The sequence below is a fragment of the Triturus cristatus genome, chromosome 1_1 (assembly GCF_964204655.1).
Source record: "Triturus cristatus chromosome 1_1, aTriCri1.1, whole genome shotgun sequence".
Lineage (NCBI taxonomy): Eukaryota > Metazoa > Chordata > Amphibia > Caudata > Salamandridae > Triturus > Triturus cristatus.
In genome coordinates, this window is record NC_140579.1 from 985,754,897 (window position 1) to 985,768,756 (window position 13,860).

Here is a 13,860-nt window from a genome sequence, read left to right on the forward strand (position 1 = left end):
GTTTACCTACATTCTATTTACCGATTCATAAATACCGAATCGGTAAAATTCGGTATTTATGAATCGGTAAATAGAAATTATCTACATATGGCCCATTGAGTGGTGAATATTACAAATTTATTACACAGTCACCACAGTTTAGTTCTAGTTTCGCCAGAGTTTCCATAGGAAAGGCATTTTTTCCTTTCTTTAATAGCCTTGGTACCGTTTCATTAAAAACATTTTTTTAAAACAATCACTTTGGCTTCATCATGGAAAGTTACGCAGAAATTATACCAAAATTGATCAGCAAAATGTTAGAACTTTATAGAGAAAACCTGCTTTTGGTTATTTGGTGTACATCTGTTGAGCCATTTTTGAGAAATTAGCATCAAAATGGAGATCATGATGAGCAGGTCTCTTGTCTTCGTGGACTAATGCATCCACTGTAGGAGTCTATACATGACCTCACTGCAACGGGTTCAAATCCCAATGCACTCAGCCTTTTATCCTGAGGTTGATAAAATGAGTATCATTGAGTTGGGTAACAATAAACATCTATTAATCAGCAACAAGGTATCTTTTCGCTGAACATGTGCATTACAAATGTACATGTTATGTTAGGGTAAACAACAGTTAAAACTTGAAAATAACTGAACCATTGGTGCCAGATAATCTGCGATTGGCCCATTCAAAGTGGAAGGGTGGACCCTGAATGGCTGTCTACAAAACTGAGAATGTTGGGTCAGCCATCTCAATCCTCTAGTCCTGAAGGGGGAAAAAAACATGAAAGGCCACATAGGGGTCAGGATAGGCATGCGTTTGCCTTTGGGACAACCCACTTTAATTCTAAACAGGTAAAAACAGAAAATAAGAAGATTAGGTCGCAGGTACCCTGGTATCAGTGCCTGGTTCTAGGGTACCCAGCGCAGTAGCCACAGTGGTACCAAGAAAACATTACAAAATAAAATACAAAACCCTACGGCCAATCACCACTTTGCACATGCGAAAGACAGGCACCATCATATCATGGAAGCCAACAAAAGGACAGGAATTCCTACCATTATACCCAACCCAGCATTTTACCAAAGGTAGCCAAAATATCATGCGTGCTCACATATGGCCAAGAATGACCCTTTTTGTGACTGGGCCAAAGTTTTCCAAAGGTTGGGTATCATGCAATTGTTGCCTAGTTGCCAAGGAAAACCATTATGTGAGGGTCAGCATATCACCAGTGTTGGCAATGGGAGCAACACTACTCCCTCAGGCACTCACAGAGCCTTAAATGTTTTTCTAGATTACCTTTTACTGCTGTCACGACGCCAAATGGTGCTCCAGGCTGCCTTGCTTTTCCTCTCACGTAGACAGCAGCAGTTCCCCGATTAGTACTCCTGGGAGAAGTGGACGCGAGTCCTTCGGGTAGACTGCAGGAGACAACTGGGAGAGAATGACACGCCTACAAAAGAAATTCCACACAAGGTTATATCAAAAATAACCTTTGTATTATCATAAAACACATTAGAAACATAATCACACATTTACACTGTGCAAACTGGCACTGGGCAATATTCACAGGGGATTATGTACAGGACCAGGCCAATCAGGCCACGGTCAGAGTCATCAGAACAGGTAAGTAAACGTAAATATAAAACACAACCATTTACTACTGGTACCATAATGACCTAAGCATTAGGTGCTTGTTGGAGATGTTGTTTGGCTTTGTGAAGGGACAGGTATGGCAGTGTCAGCACATTGCAAGTGTGCATATTGGGTTGGGGGACGTCTGTTCCATACAAGTCTCCGTTACAGCAATCACTACTGTTCACAGTAAGCTGCACATCCGATTTCCACTCAATAAAGAAGATGTAGGAGTGCGGCTAACGCCAAACTGTAAAAAGTCCCTAGGCACTTGAAAGCATCACTGCGTATGAGGAAAGACTCATCAGTGCATAGCTGCCAAGGTTTCAGATTGCTTATGTGTGACATTTCCATAATTTCAGTGTAATGATGAGTGACATTTAATGACTATGAGTGACACTTTCTCACGAACAAAATCAAGCAATGAAGACGAGGGAAACATAAATATAAGAAATTACACCCATTTGAGCAACAAGAAACTCCAATAAGATCTTAAAACTGCTGGAAAGCGCCTGAAATGGAAGGGCACTAGTGACCTGATCGTACTGTTAAACAAATGTAGCAGGTGGGCCCACCTATAAGCAACTTCCAGAAAGCAAGTTATTAAGTGTGAAAAACGGACACACTATCAATCAATCAATCAATCAATCAATCATAGGCATTCGTATAGCGCACTGCTCACCCGGAGGGTCTCAAGGCGCTGGGGGGGGGGGGAACGCTACTGCTCGAACAGCCAGGTCTTGAGTTGCTTCCTGAAGGCGAGATGGTCTTGCGTTGTCCGGAGGTGGATGGGGAGGGAGTTCCATGTCTTGGCTGCCAGGTAGGAGAAGGATCTTCCTCCGGCGGTGGCTCTGCGGATGCGGGGGACGGTGGCGAGAGCGAGGCTGGCGGAGCGGAGCTGGCGGGTGGGCTTGTGGAAGGTCAGGCGGCTGTTGAGGAACTTGGGGCCCAGGTCGTGGAGGGCCTTGTGTGCGTGGGTGAGGAGTCGGAACCTGATTCTTTTGTTGATGGGGAGCCAGTGCAGGTCTCTCAGGTGTCCGGAGATGTGGCTGTGTCGGGGGATGTCCAGGATGAGTCGTGCTGAGGCGTTCTGGATCCGTTGGAGTTTCTTCTGGAGTTTGGCGGCGGTGCCGGCGTTCCAGTAGTCCAGCCGACTGGTGATGAGGGCCTGGGTGACCGTCTTCCTGGTCTCGGTGGGGATCCACCGGACGATCTTTCGAAGCATGCGCAGGGTGTTGAAGCATGAAGACGAGACGGTGTTGACTTGTCTGGTCATCGAGAGGGAGGAGTCCAGGATGAAGCCTAGGTTGCGTGCGTGGTCCGTTGGCTTGGGGATGGCTCCCAGGGCGGGGGGCCACCAGGAGTCGTCCCAGGCAGAGGGTGATGATCCCAGGATGAGGACCTCTGTCTTGTCTGAGTTCAGTTTCAGGCGGCTGTTCTTCATCCATTCGGCGACGTCTTTCATCCCTTCGTGTAGGCTGGCTCTGGCGGCGTCCGGGTCGCTGGTGAGGGAGAGGATCAGCTGGGTGTCGTCGGCGTAGGTGATGATCTTGAGGTTGTGTTGACGTGCGATGGTTGCTAGGGGGCTCATGTAGACGTTGAAGAGGGTGGGGCTGAGCGATGACCCTTGTGGAATGCCGCAGAGACTTCGGTGGCCGCTGACCGGAACGGGGGGAGGCGGACTCTGGGTTCTTCCGGCGAGGAATGAGGTGATCCACTCCAGAGCCTTCTCCTGGATGCCGGTGTTGTCCAGGCGCTGTACCAGGGTGCGGTGGCAGACAGTGTTGAACGCTGAGGAGAGGTCCAGGAGGATGAGGGCCGCAGTTTCCCCGTTGTCCATTAGGGATCTGATGTCGTCTGTGGCTGCGATGAGGGCGGTCTCCGTGCTGTGGTTGGCTCGGAAGCCGGATTGCGAGTGGTCGAGGGATCCGTTGGTCTCGAGGAAGGTGGCTAGCTGTCTGTTGACGGTCTTCTCGATGACTTTGGCAGGAAACGGGAGGAGCGAGATGGGGCGGTAGTTCTTGAGGTCGGAGGGGTCTGCTGTTGGTTTCTTCAGCAGGGCACTGATCTCGGCGTGTTTCCAGCACTCTGGGAAGGTGGCGGTGTTGAAGGAGGCGTTGATGATGTCGCGGAGGTGGGGTGCGATGATGTGGTCGGCCGTGTTGAAGATGTGGTGTGGGTAGGGGTCCGTAGGGGATCCGGAGTGGATGGTGTTCATTGTGCGTGTTGTGTCTTCGGTGCTGACTGGGGTCCAGGTGCGGAGGGTGGCGGTGGGGGGCATCGGTTTGGTGGTGGGGTTCGTGGTTGGTGGGCCGAAGCTGTTGTGAATGTTGGCGATCTTGTCGTGGAAGAAGGCTGCGAGGGAGTCGCAGAGGTCTTGCGAGGGAGTGTGGTCATTGTTTCCGGCGTCGGGGTTGGAGAGCTCTTTGACGATGCTGAAGAGTTCCTTGCTGTTGTGGGTGTTGTTGTCCAGTCGTTCCTTGAAGGCTGTCTTCTTTGTGGCGCGGATCAGTTGGTGGTGTTTGCGGGTGGCGTGTTTGAGGGCCGTCATGTTGTCTGTGGTCTGGTTGGTGCGCCAGGTGTTCTCCAGGGAGCGGCAGTTCTTCTTGGAGGTGATGAGCTCGTCGGTGAACCAGGAGGCTTTCTTGCTGCCGCGTCTGCTGGGGGGGGTTCTTCTTCAGTGGTGCGAGGGCGTCTGCGCAGTTGGTGATACACTGTGTGAGGTTGTTGGCGGCTTCGTTGGGGTCCGTTGAGCTGGTGGGGGGGTTCTGGCTGAGGAAGGTGGTGAGCTGGTCGCCGGTGATCTTGTTCCAGCTCCTGCGGGGGGCTTGTTGAGGGTGGTGGTGGGTCGTCGTTTTACTGAAGCTGAAGTGGACGCAGCTGTGGTCAGTCCACTGGAGATTAGTGGAGTGGCTGAAGGAGACGTATTTGCTGGATGAGAAGACTGGGTCAAGCGTGTGGCCGGCGTAGTGGGTGGGGGTGGTTACCAGTTGCTTGAGTCCGAGGTTGGCCAGGTTGTCCAGCAGAACAGTGGTGTTGCGGTCCTTGTTGTCCTCCAGGTGGAAGTTGAGGTCCCCCAGGAGGATGTAGTCGGTGGAATTGATGGCGTGCGGGCTGATGAAGTCTGTGATGTCTTCGCTGAACTGTGTGCGTGGTCCCGGTGGTCTGTAGACGAGGGTGCCTCTGAGCGTGGTCTTGGGGTCGGTGTGTATCTGGAAGTGGAGGTGTTCGGCGGAGGTGAAGGTGTCATCGGAGTTGGTCGTGATGCGGATGGTGATCTTGTGGATGATGGCGATGCCTCCTCCTGTCTGGTTGACGCGGTCCTTCCTGTTGATTTTGTAGCCTTCTGGGACGGCGATGGCGACGTCGGGCGCTGAGGAGGCGTTCATCCAGGTTTCCGTCAGGAAGGCGATGTCTGGTGCTGTCGAGTCGAGGAGGTTCCAGAGTTCGACGGCATGCCTGTGAACGGAGCGGGTGTTGAGCAGGATGCACATCAGGTGTTTGTTGCTGGGGCTCGGTTTAGCAGGTGCGGTGTTGGGTCGGAGGCCGGTGAAGTGGCAGGTCAGGCAGGTGAAGGGTCCGTGGGTGCGTCTCGGGGTGGCTCAGTAGCAGGCGGTGTTTCGGCCGGCGTTGAGTGCATGGCGGGTTTTGGCGTCGTAGATGTGCAGGGTGTGCTGGCGAGGGTGAGGACCAGGGCGTCTGGCGCTGGGCGTGGTCCAGGCGCAGATGGGCTTACCTTTGGCGCACCAATCGGCGAACCAATCTGCGCGCGTCCGCTGCGCGGTCGCTCTGGGGGCGTCATAAGTAAGGAGCCGGGAGGGAGGAGCAGCTGGGTGGCGGGAGCGGGGCGCTGAATGGAATCACAGGGGGGCGGGGCCGCAGGGAGGCAGCGGCGGGAAATTCCAAGAAGCAGCGGGCAGCGGGAAATTCCCAGGAGCAGCGGGAAATTCCCAGGAGCAGCGGACAGCGAGCGAAGGAATCTGCAGGCAGGAGGCGGCAAAGGCAGGCAGGAGCGGCAGCAGTGAGTGGGGCGACCAAGCCCTGTGGAGGGCTGAGCGGTCACTAATGACCCCTGCATGGTAATATGCAGCTGCAAGGGGCGCAATGCCCACTGGGCTGAATAGGATTTAGCCCGGTCTGTGCAGCTTAAGCTTCAAGGAACACAAGCAGTTCTTGAGCTGTCATGGGCTCGGGCCGGGCAGGGGTTGATGCCTCAGACTCAGTGCTGTCTGGTCAAAATATCCACTCATTTCAGGGTGGCTGGTGGGCTCTGTAGTTTAAATTATCGAGTGACTACATGTTAGAATAGCCACTCATGAAGCTTTGTAAAACCAAAAGGAAGAGAGAATATTGTCTGCTTGTCTTTTCTATTTACGGTACTCGGTTATTCTTTGCAGTATAACCCCTTTGTGCTCTGCTTACCGATCTTCCAAGAACAAATACTGTATCATTGGACTTTTAATAACTATTATAAATATTGTGACAGTTCAGACCTTGAATTTAAAACTATGCCATCTGTATATCGTTCTTGAACCCTTCTGTTTTACCCAGGCACCAAGTGTGTAAGCGAACTGAATTATTTTGCCACTACATGTAGCAAATGTGCGGAAAAATGAATAACTTGGAGTTGCCATTGCGCAGGTTCATGTGATAATCATAGCCACTTAGGTCATAAATCTTTCAATAATTATAAGGTCCGAAAACCACAAGCGTCATTAGCAATGCTCAGAAATTACTCTCGACGGGAGAAAAACATTTAAACCAACTTGACAGGTCAAAAATGGCTTTACATGTCACATCCTGTCACATGAAATACTAGCACAGCTGCCTTGTTGAAAAACCGAGGGTTAGCAGAGTCTATGGTGATGGTGAAAAGACAGATTGCTGCAAAAGTAGAGTATTTTCACACAAAAAAAGAGTTTTGCTTTCTGGAAACGTAACGGATGATACGTTGGCTGACCAATCTTTAAATAAGCATAAAATGTTTGAGCGATTACTTTTTATTGTCTCCCACCATCATGAACCTCTCATAGATGTTATTGAATATTTATTTACGACACCAAAAGAAATCACGATAGAGTAATTTTTTTTGTATTATGTTTTCATTTAATTTGCAGTTTTCTATAGTGCTAACATATAGAGAGCACCAAAATGCTTTGCTAAGATTAACATTTGACGTTTCAATCAAAACAACGATGGTGAATCAAAATGAGTCTAATTGTGTATACACGCATAGACATATACAGTATATGGTCCACACAAGGTAAATGATAGTAAAATAAACAGGTAGCTATGTCATTCCTTTTTTTAGATATCCATGCTGATTTTGACTTTCTAATCGGAGCGTCTGAGAGTACAGTTCACCAAACTGGAAGGCGGTTTTTCCAGGAGCTATTAAATCAGTCTCCAAGCGGGATACACGAGGGTAGACTGGAACGCAAATAAGTCGTAAGGGGCTCGGTGGCGCAATTAGAAAGTTATTGAGAGGAGAAATTGTTGTTTGAGAAACAGTTTTATATAGCGCGAACTCGACCCGAAAGTGTTGAAGCGCTTAGTTACATTACACAAGGACACATTAATTTAAAAAAAATTAGGTATGGGGAAATTAAATGCTTTGCCCAGAATCACAGGAGTTAGAGCGAGCGCCGAGACTCGAATCTGGCACCCATGTCTCTACCCCTCGATGGAAGTGCTCCGTTTAACAGTCCGTGCAGGGCTCCAAACAAAGCCTCAAATGCAAGTCCAAATGTTCGAGGGGCCCAACTCTTAGAAAAAAAGCATGAGAGTAGTGTTTTGTTTGGCGGGAGAGGCGAATACCGAGTTAAGTGTATTCACGAGGTCTGCCTCTCCATTGCGATCTTTAACAATCGATTGTTAAAGATCGCAATGGAGAGGCAGACCTCGTGAAAACACTTAACTCGGTATTGGCCTCTCCCGCCAAACAAAACACTACTTTAAGCTACATTTAAATGGCGGGCTCCCGCTCTTGCCCAAAATACCAAAGGGTTGAAGAGAGAGGCTGGAAATCGCACACGCCTCTCCCCTGTTTCCATTACCCGAAAAAATACCAACAAGATAGATGTATGTTTTCTCCGTCGATCCCCTTTGTAGCGAACACAGCACCGAATTCCAATCATTGGTACTGCCCGCCCGGCACAGCAACTCTTTCTCCCTTCTCCTCCCCCTCGGTCCCACTCAGTGTTGCCAGATTTTTTCACAACTTTCAAGCCCAAAAGCAACGAAACGGTAGCCCAAAGTAGCAAAAAGTAGCCCAATTTTGCCACTCCATTAACTTGCGTGTAGCCTGACTACAACGTTCACAAATATACTTCTATTTCATGGATTATATGTTTACCTCCCACATTAATCAGATAACTTACATTTTGTACACTGAAATCAAAGTTGGTCTGTCAGGAAAACTGTCACTCACTTGATATCGCATGGTGTGGAGCAAGCCGGGCCAAAATATTCTGGGTTCAATTTGGGGGACTGCAAGTGCGGAAACGTTCTTCTTGGGAAAGGTGCTCTCTTCAGCTTGCATACTCACGTCAGGCCCCCCCAGAATAACGGCAATATAGGCCAATGCTTCATGTTTTTTCACACTTGTTTGAATTCTCCCAAAGCAATGCTGAACATCTCTTTACATACGCAAATTACGTATGTTTCGTACTTTGTGGTACTCATCAGAAGAGAGCAGTTCGAGGCATGGGGTGCAGGGCTTGCTGCTTGACGTTCCCATGAGCTGATACCTGATAAAGTGCAAGTGCATTCTGCAGACTCACACAAGCGCCATCTCCTGTTTTTTGCCAGGCAACAGCATGGTAGATCCTTCTTCAGACAGTGGAAAGTTCAATTGTGCCAAAGAGTTCTTATGGGCCAGGCACTGGCAAGATAAGCAGCAGCCCATAGTCTGGCAGTGGCATGGTGAAGGCTAGCAGCATCTCAGTCTGTGGTTCTGCCAAGATTAACAGCATCCTTCAGGGTCTGGCAGTGGCACTGCCAAAAATAGCAGCATCCTTCAGGGACTGGCAGTGGCAGGGTGAGGTGTTGAAAATGCTCCAGGCAGTGCAGAATGTAGCAGCATCCTTCAGGGTTTGGCAGTGGCAGGTTGAGGTGGGTAACATTGTTCTGACTGGTTAAGGTGCACAAACTTCTTCTTCTGGGCCAGGCACTGCCAAGATAAGCAGCAGCCCATAGTCTGGTAGTGGCATGGTGAAGGCTAGCAGCATCTCAGTCTGTGGTTCTGCCAAGATTAACAGCATCCTTCAGGGTCTGGCAGTGGCAGGCTGAGGTGTGGAAAATGCTTCTGACAGTGCAGAATGTAGCAGAATCCTTCAGGGTTTGGCAGTGGCAGGTTGAGGTGGGTAACATTGTTCTGACTGGTAAAGGTGCACAAACGTCTTCTTCTGGACCAGGCACTGCCAAGATTAGCAGCAGCCCATAGTCTGGCAGTGGCATGGTGAAGGCTAGCAGCATCTCAGAGTCTGGCAGTGGCACTGCCAAGAATAGCAGCATCACAGAGTCTGGCAGTGACAGGTTGAGGTGGGCAAAATTGTTCTGACTGGTAAAGGTGCACAAACGTCTTCTTCTGGGCCAGGCACTGCCAAGATTAGCAGCAGCCCATAGTCTGGCAGTGGCATGGTGAAGGCTAGCAGCATCTCAGAGTCTGGCAGTGGCACTGCCAAGAATAGCAGGATCACAGAGTCTGGCAGTGGCAGGTTGAGGTGGGCAAAATTGTTCTGACTGGTAAAGGTGCACAAACGTCTTCTTCTGGGCCAGGCACTGCCAAGATTAGCAGCATCCCATAGTCTGGCAGTGGCATGGTGAAGGCTAGCAGCATCTCAGAGTCTGGCAGTGGCACTGCCAAGAATAGCAGCATCACAGAGTCTGGCAGTGACAGGTTGAGGTGGGCAAAATTGTTCTGACTGGTAAAGGTGCACAAACGTCTTCTTCTGGGCCAGGCACTGCCAAGATTAGCAGCAGCCCATAGTCTGGCAGTGGCATGGTGAAGGCTAGCAGCATCTCAGAGTCTGGCAGTGGCACTGCCAAGAATAGCAGCATCACAGAGTCTGGCAGTGGCAGGTTGAGGTGGGCAAAATTGTTTTGACTGGTAAAGGTGCACAAACGTCTTCTTCTGGGCCAGGCACTGCCAAGATTAGCAGCAGCCCATAGTCTGGCAGTGGCATGGTGAAGGCTAGCAGCATCTCAGAGTCTGGCAGTGGCACTGCCAAGAATAGCAGCATCACAGAGTCTGGCAGTGACAGGTTGAGGTGGGCAAAATAGTTCTGACTGGTAAAGGTGCACAAACGTCTTCTTCTGGGCCAGGCACTGCCAAGATTAGCAGCAGCCCATAGTCTGGCAGTGGCATGGTGAAGGCTAGCAGCATCTCAGAGTCTGGCAGTGGCACTGCCAAGAATAGCAGCATTACAGAGTCTGGCAGTGTCAGGTTGAGGTGGGCAAAATTGTTCTGACTGGTAAAGGTGCACAAACGTCTTCTTCTGGGCCAGGCACTGCCAAGATTAGCAGCAGCCCATAGTCTGGCAGTGGCATGGTGAAGGCTAGCAGCATCTCAGAGTCTGGCAGTGGCACTGCCAAGAATAGCAGCATCACAGAGTCTGGCAGTGGCAGGTTGAGGTGGGCAAAATTGTTCTGACTGGTAAAGGTGCACAAACGTCTTCTTCTGGGCCAGGCACTGCCAAGATTAGCAGCAGCCCATAGTCTGGCAGTGGCATGGTGAAGGCTAGCAGCATCTCAGAGTCTGGCAGTGGCACTGCCAAGAATAGCAGCATCACAGAGTCTGGCAGTGACAGGTTGAGGTGGGCAAAATTGTTCTGACTGGTAAAGGTGCACAAACGTCTTCTTCTGGGCCAGGCACTGCCAAGATTAGCAGCAGCCCATAGTCTGGCAGTGGCACGGTGAAGGCTAGCAGCATCTCAGAGTCTGGCAGTGGCACTGCCAAGAATAGCAGCATCACAGAGTCTGGCAGTGACAGGTTGAGGTGGGCAAAATTGTTCTGACTGGTAAAGGTGCACAAACGTCTTCTTCTGGGCCAGGCACTGCCAAGATTAGCAGCAGCCCATAGTCTGGCAGTTTCCATGCATATGAATTTTTTAATTGGAATTGCCTCGAACCATTGTAGCGATAACACTGCCAAGAATAGCAGCATGTTAAGACAGTAAAACAATTAATTGTAGATACTGCTGTTGAACTTTGCTAGCAGTTCCGGCGAGGGCTTGAACGAAGAGGAATTAAGACCATTGCGCTTTAGTCCAAATTTTATGTTGAGTATATTTGATAGCAGTTTCAGACCCATTCGGTTACGGTTCTCATTTTTCAGCAGGGCCATTTGTGAGAACACTCGCTCCACTTGTGCGTTTGATATGGGTAGGGTCAGAAGTTTAATGGCGCCCATGGCCAACTCCTGAAACCGATGATTCCCAGCTGCATCTCTATAATTCAATACTTCAATCCAGAAGGATTCCATGCCTGAAGAGGTATTGAAAGAACATGAAGTCACTGTTCGCCACTGCGTTTCTAATATGTGTGTTGGGTCTGCAAAATACTCTTTTGGCAAGTCCGTAACCAGAGGTTTAGAATCTGAAAGCACATTTTGGGGCTTCAGAAGCTCCAAATGTCTTAGGAGGCTCAGCGAATCTGGCTAGCGCATCTGATACTCTGCTGCCAGAACTTTAACAAAGTCTGTGCACCGTTTTTCTATGCAGTCCTTGGCAGCATCAGGCAGTTTGCTTTCTTGGAGCTTTTTACGGAAGTCAAGGCCAAGGTCCGCATCCTCCTGCCCAAGATAAATGGCACTACTTTGAAGATCCAAATTACACAATTGCTTCTCACTATTGGTACTGAAGACACTGGGCTTTACAATTCTTCTCATAGTGGACCTATATAAAGTTTGCAAATCCCGGAATATGTGGAGGACATCACCAGATTCAAGCTGAAAGGCTTTGTTCACTACCTTAATTTCTAGCAACATAGGTTTCAGGAAAATAAGATAGAGATAATTTGTCTCGTCATTGTACATTTCTTGCAGCATTCTAGCTGCATAGCAATGTTCTACGTATGATGCGTTGCAAAAGTGCAGCTTTAGAGCATCATACTGCTCCAGAAAACGTTCCACACAATCCGCCATGATGAGCCACCGCGTTTCACATGGCGAAATAAGCTTCAATGGCATTCCTCCATCCAGAGTTTGATATAAATCTGTGTAGACTGCCTGGCGCTTTGGAGAATGTGCAAACCAGTTGTAGGTTTCTCTCACCATGAACTCCACATTGCTGGGCAAACTCCGCATTGCTTTTCTAGCAACAATGTCGAGCGAGTGGCAGATGCACCGTACAAGCTGCAAAGTAGGCTGCTTTTCTCTCAACAAAGTGTATGTGGAGTGGTTTTTGCCACACATCACACTTGCACCATCTGTACCTACCCCTACCATATTTTCAATTGGAAGCCTGCTGTCCTTGAGGAACTCCAGAAGTGCATTTGCAATGTCTTGTGCACATGCCTCTTGCAGTTCTATCATCCCAAGGTAACTACTCACAATTCTGCTACTTTTCTTACTGAAGTATTTTACACAGATGCACAGTAGTTTCTTTACAGAAATGTCAGTGGATTCATCAATGATCAACGAATACGGAGAACTGCCCATATCTTGAAGAAGCTCTCCTTTGAAATAGGGGCCTAAAAGTCCATTTATTAAAGCTGTGCACTTTGTCCTGTGCATACGGAAAGGAGGAACTTCTTCACTTAAAATTTCTCCCAGTCTGTCAATGCTGTTGATTGATGTGCTACATGTAGTTTGCACAGCAATCCTAAGCTCTCTCCTTTTCTGGTCATTTGATAACTGACAAACTGGTTGTGCAAAAGATGCCATGGTTAGGCTAGGTGTGTCCATGCGCGCACGATGTCAAGCTGTGGATGCATGCAGCTTTAAATCATGGTAGTGGGCCCGCAGCTGTAAGTGACAGTATTTACAGTTTGCCTTTGCTTCATCTGTTTTCACAGGGGCAATCCACTTTTTTAGTTCGGGGTCAGACTCCCATTCCTTTCTGTACACTTTCTTGTACTTTGACCACTTGCCCATTTTGAAAGTTAGTTTGTAGCTTCTTGGGACCTAGTAGAGGACTGTACAATCTCTGCTGTGTGGTAGGGCAAGTATCTGCAATTGGAAGAGATAGAATATCCATCAACATCCCTGGTTCGATAAAGTTAGCCGTGAGGAGCTTAACCCAGTTTTTGGTCTGGTGCATGGTCTCCTGCATTGATCACCCAAAAAACCCACACAAAAGGACAAAGTCAAATCATAATTGAACCTTAAAACGCATTGCACACGTCACCCATGGTCAACGTACTAGCCATCTCCTTAGCATTCTAACTCAGTTTATCACTCATCCCAATATGCAATGCAAAGTAACCTTCAACATATCTCCACCTGTGTTTGCCCCTGTAAATATTTGGTCATAGGCTGGACCACTGGGATTGTGAGACTGCGAGACAGAGGCATTTTTCCACATAATTATAGATTTGACACATTCGGCGCAAATCGATCTGCTGCATAATCGGCAGATATTACCAAAATAAATTGTTTCCACCTGGAATGGATCAAAAGTTACCAAAAACAGAGAGAGCTGTTGCCACACAGTTGCAGCCCCATTGCGATGGTTGAATCGTCAGATTTCTGTTGCTTACTGCTAGCTTTGGGTGTTAAACTGGTACTACTGGAGGTGCACATACCCAGATAGTGTTAACAATGCAAAAATGAAAATATGGCACATCATGTGATTCATCCGCTTAGCTGGTTACTGCAAGGGGCTGCCCATATGAAATTTGTGTTCCTGAGCTGGCATAGTTGGAGAGATCTGTGGGGTGGTCATTTTCAACATCAGCCCATATTGGAGCCTTTTTGTGAGTTGTCAAGAACACATTCTTTAGGGAATTTGCAGGCTATAGTGCCCAGCCCTGTTGCAAGCAGTCTAGGGAAAATAGGGCCATAGAGCAAGAATATTAATAAGTTATGCAAGTCGTGTGCGAAAGATGATGTTCACATTTGACTTAATTTGCTTCCCTAATAGCATTTCTTTTTGTTTAGCCACCACATTGCTTGTCGTCTGTAGTTTTTTTTCATACTGTGCATTAATCTAGTGCTGTGACCTTGCTGCTCGCAGGTATCTCAGAGTTCAGATTGTGGGCTGGTGTTTCCCAATGGGACACAATTCAAATATGTGAGCCATT

At 48.6% G+C, this 13,860-nt stretch overlaps 1 pseudogene; it reads right to left on the reverse strand.

Annotated features, from left to right (window-relative positions):
• Positions 1 to 10,801: 10,801 nt before the first annotated feature.
• On the reverse strand, positions 10,802 to 12,712 carry LOC146871417 (uncharacterized; annotated as a pseudogene).
• Between the last annotated feature and the right edge of the window lie 1,148 nt (positions 12,713 to 13,860).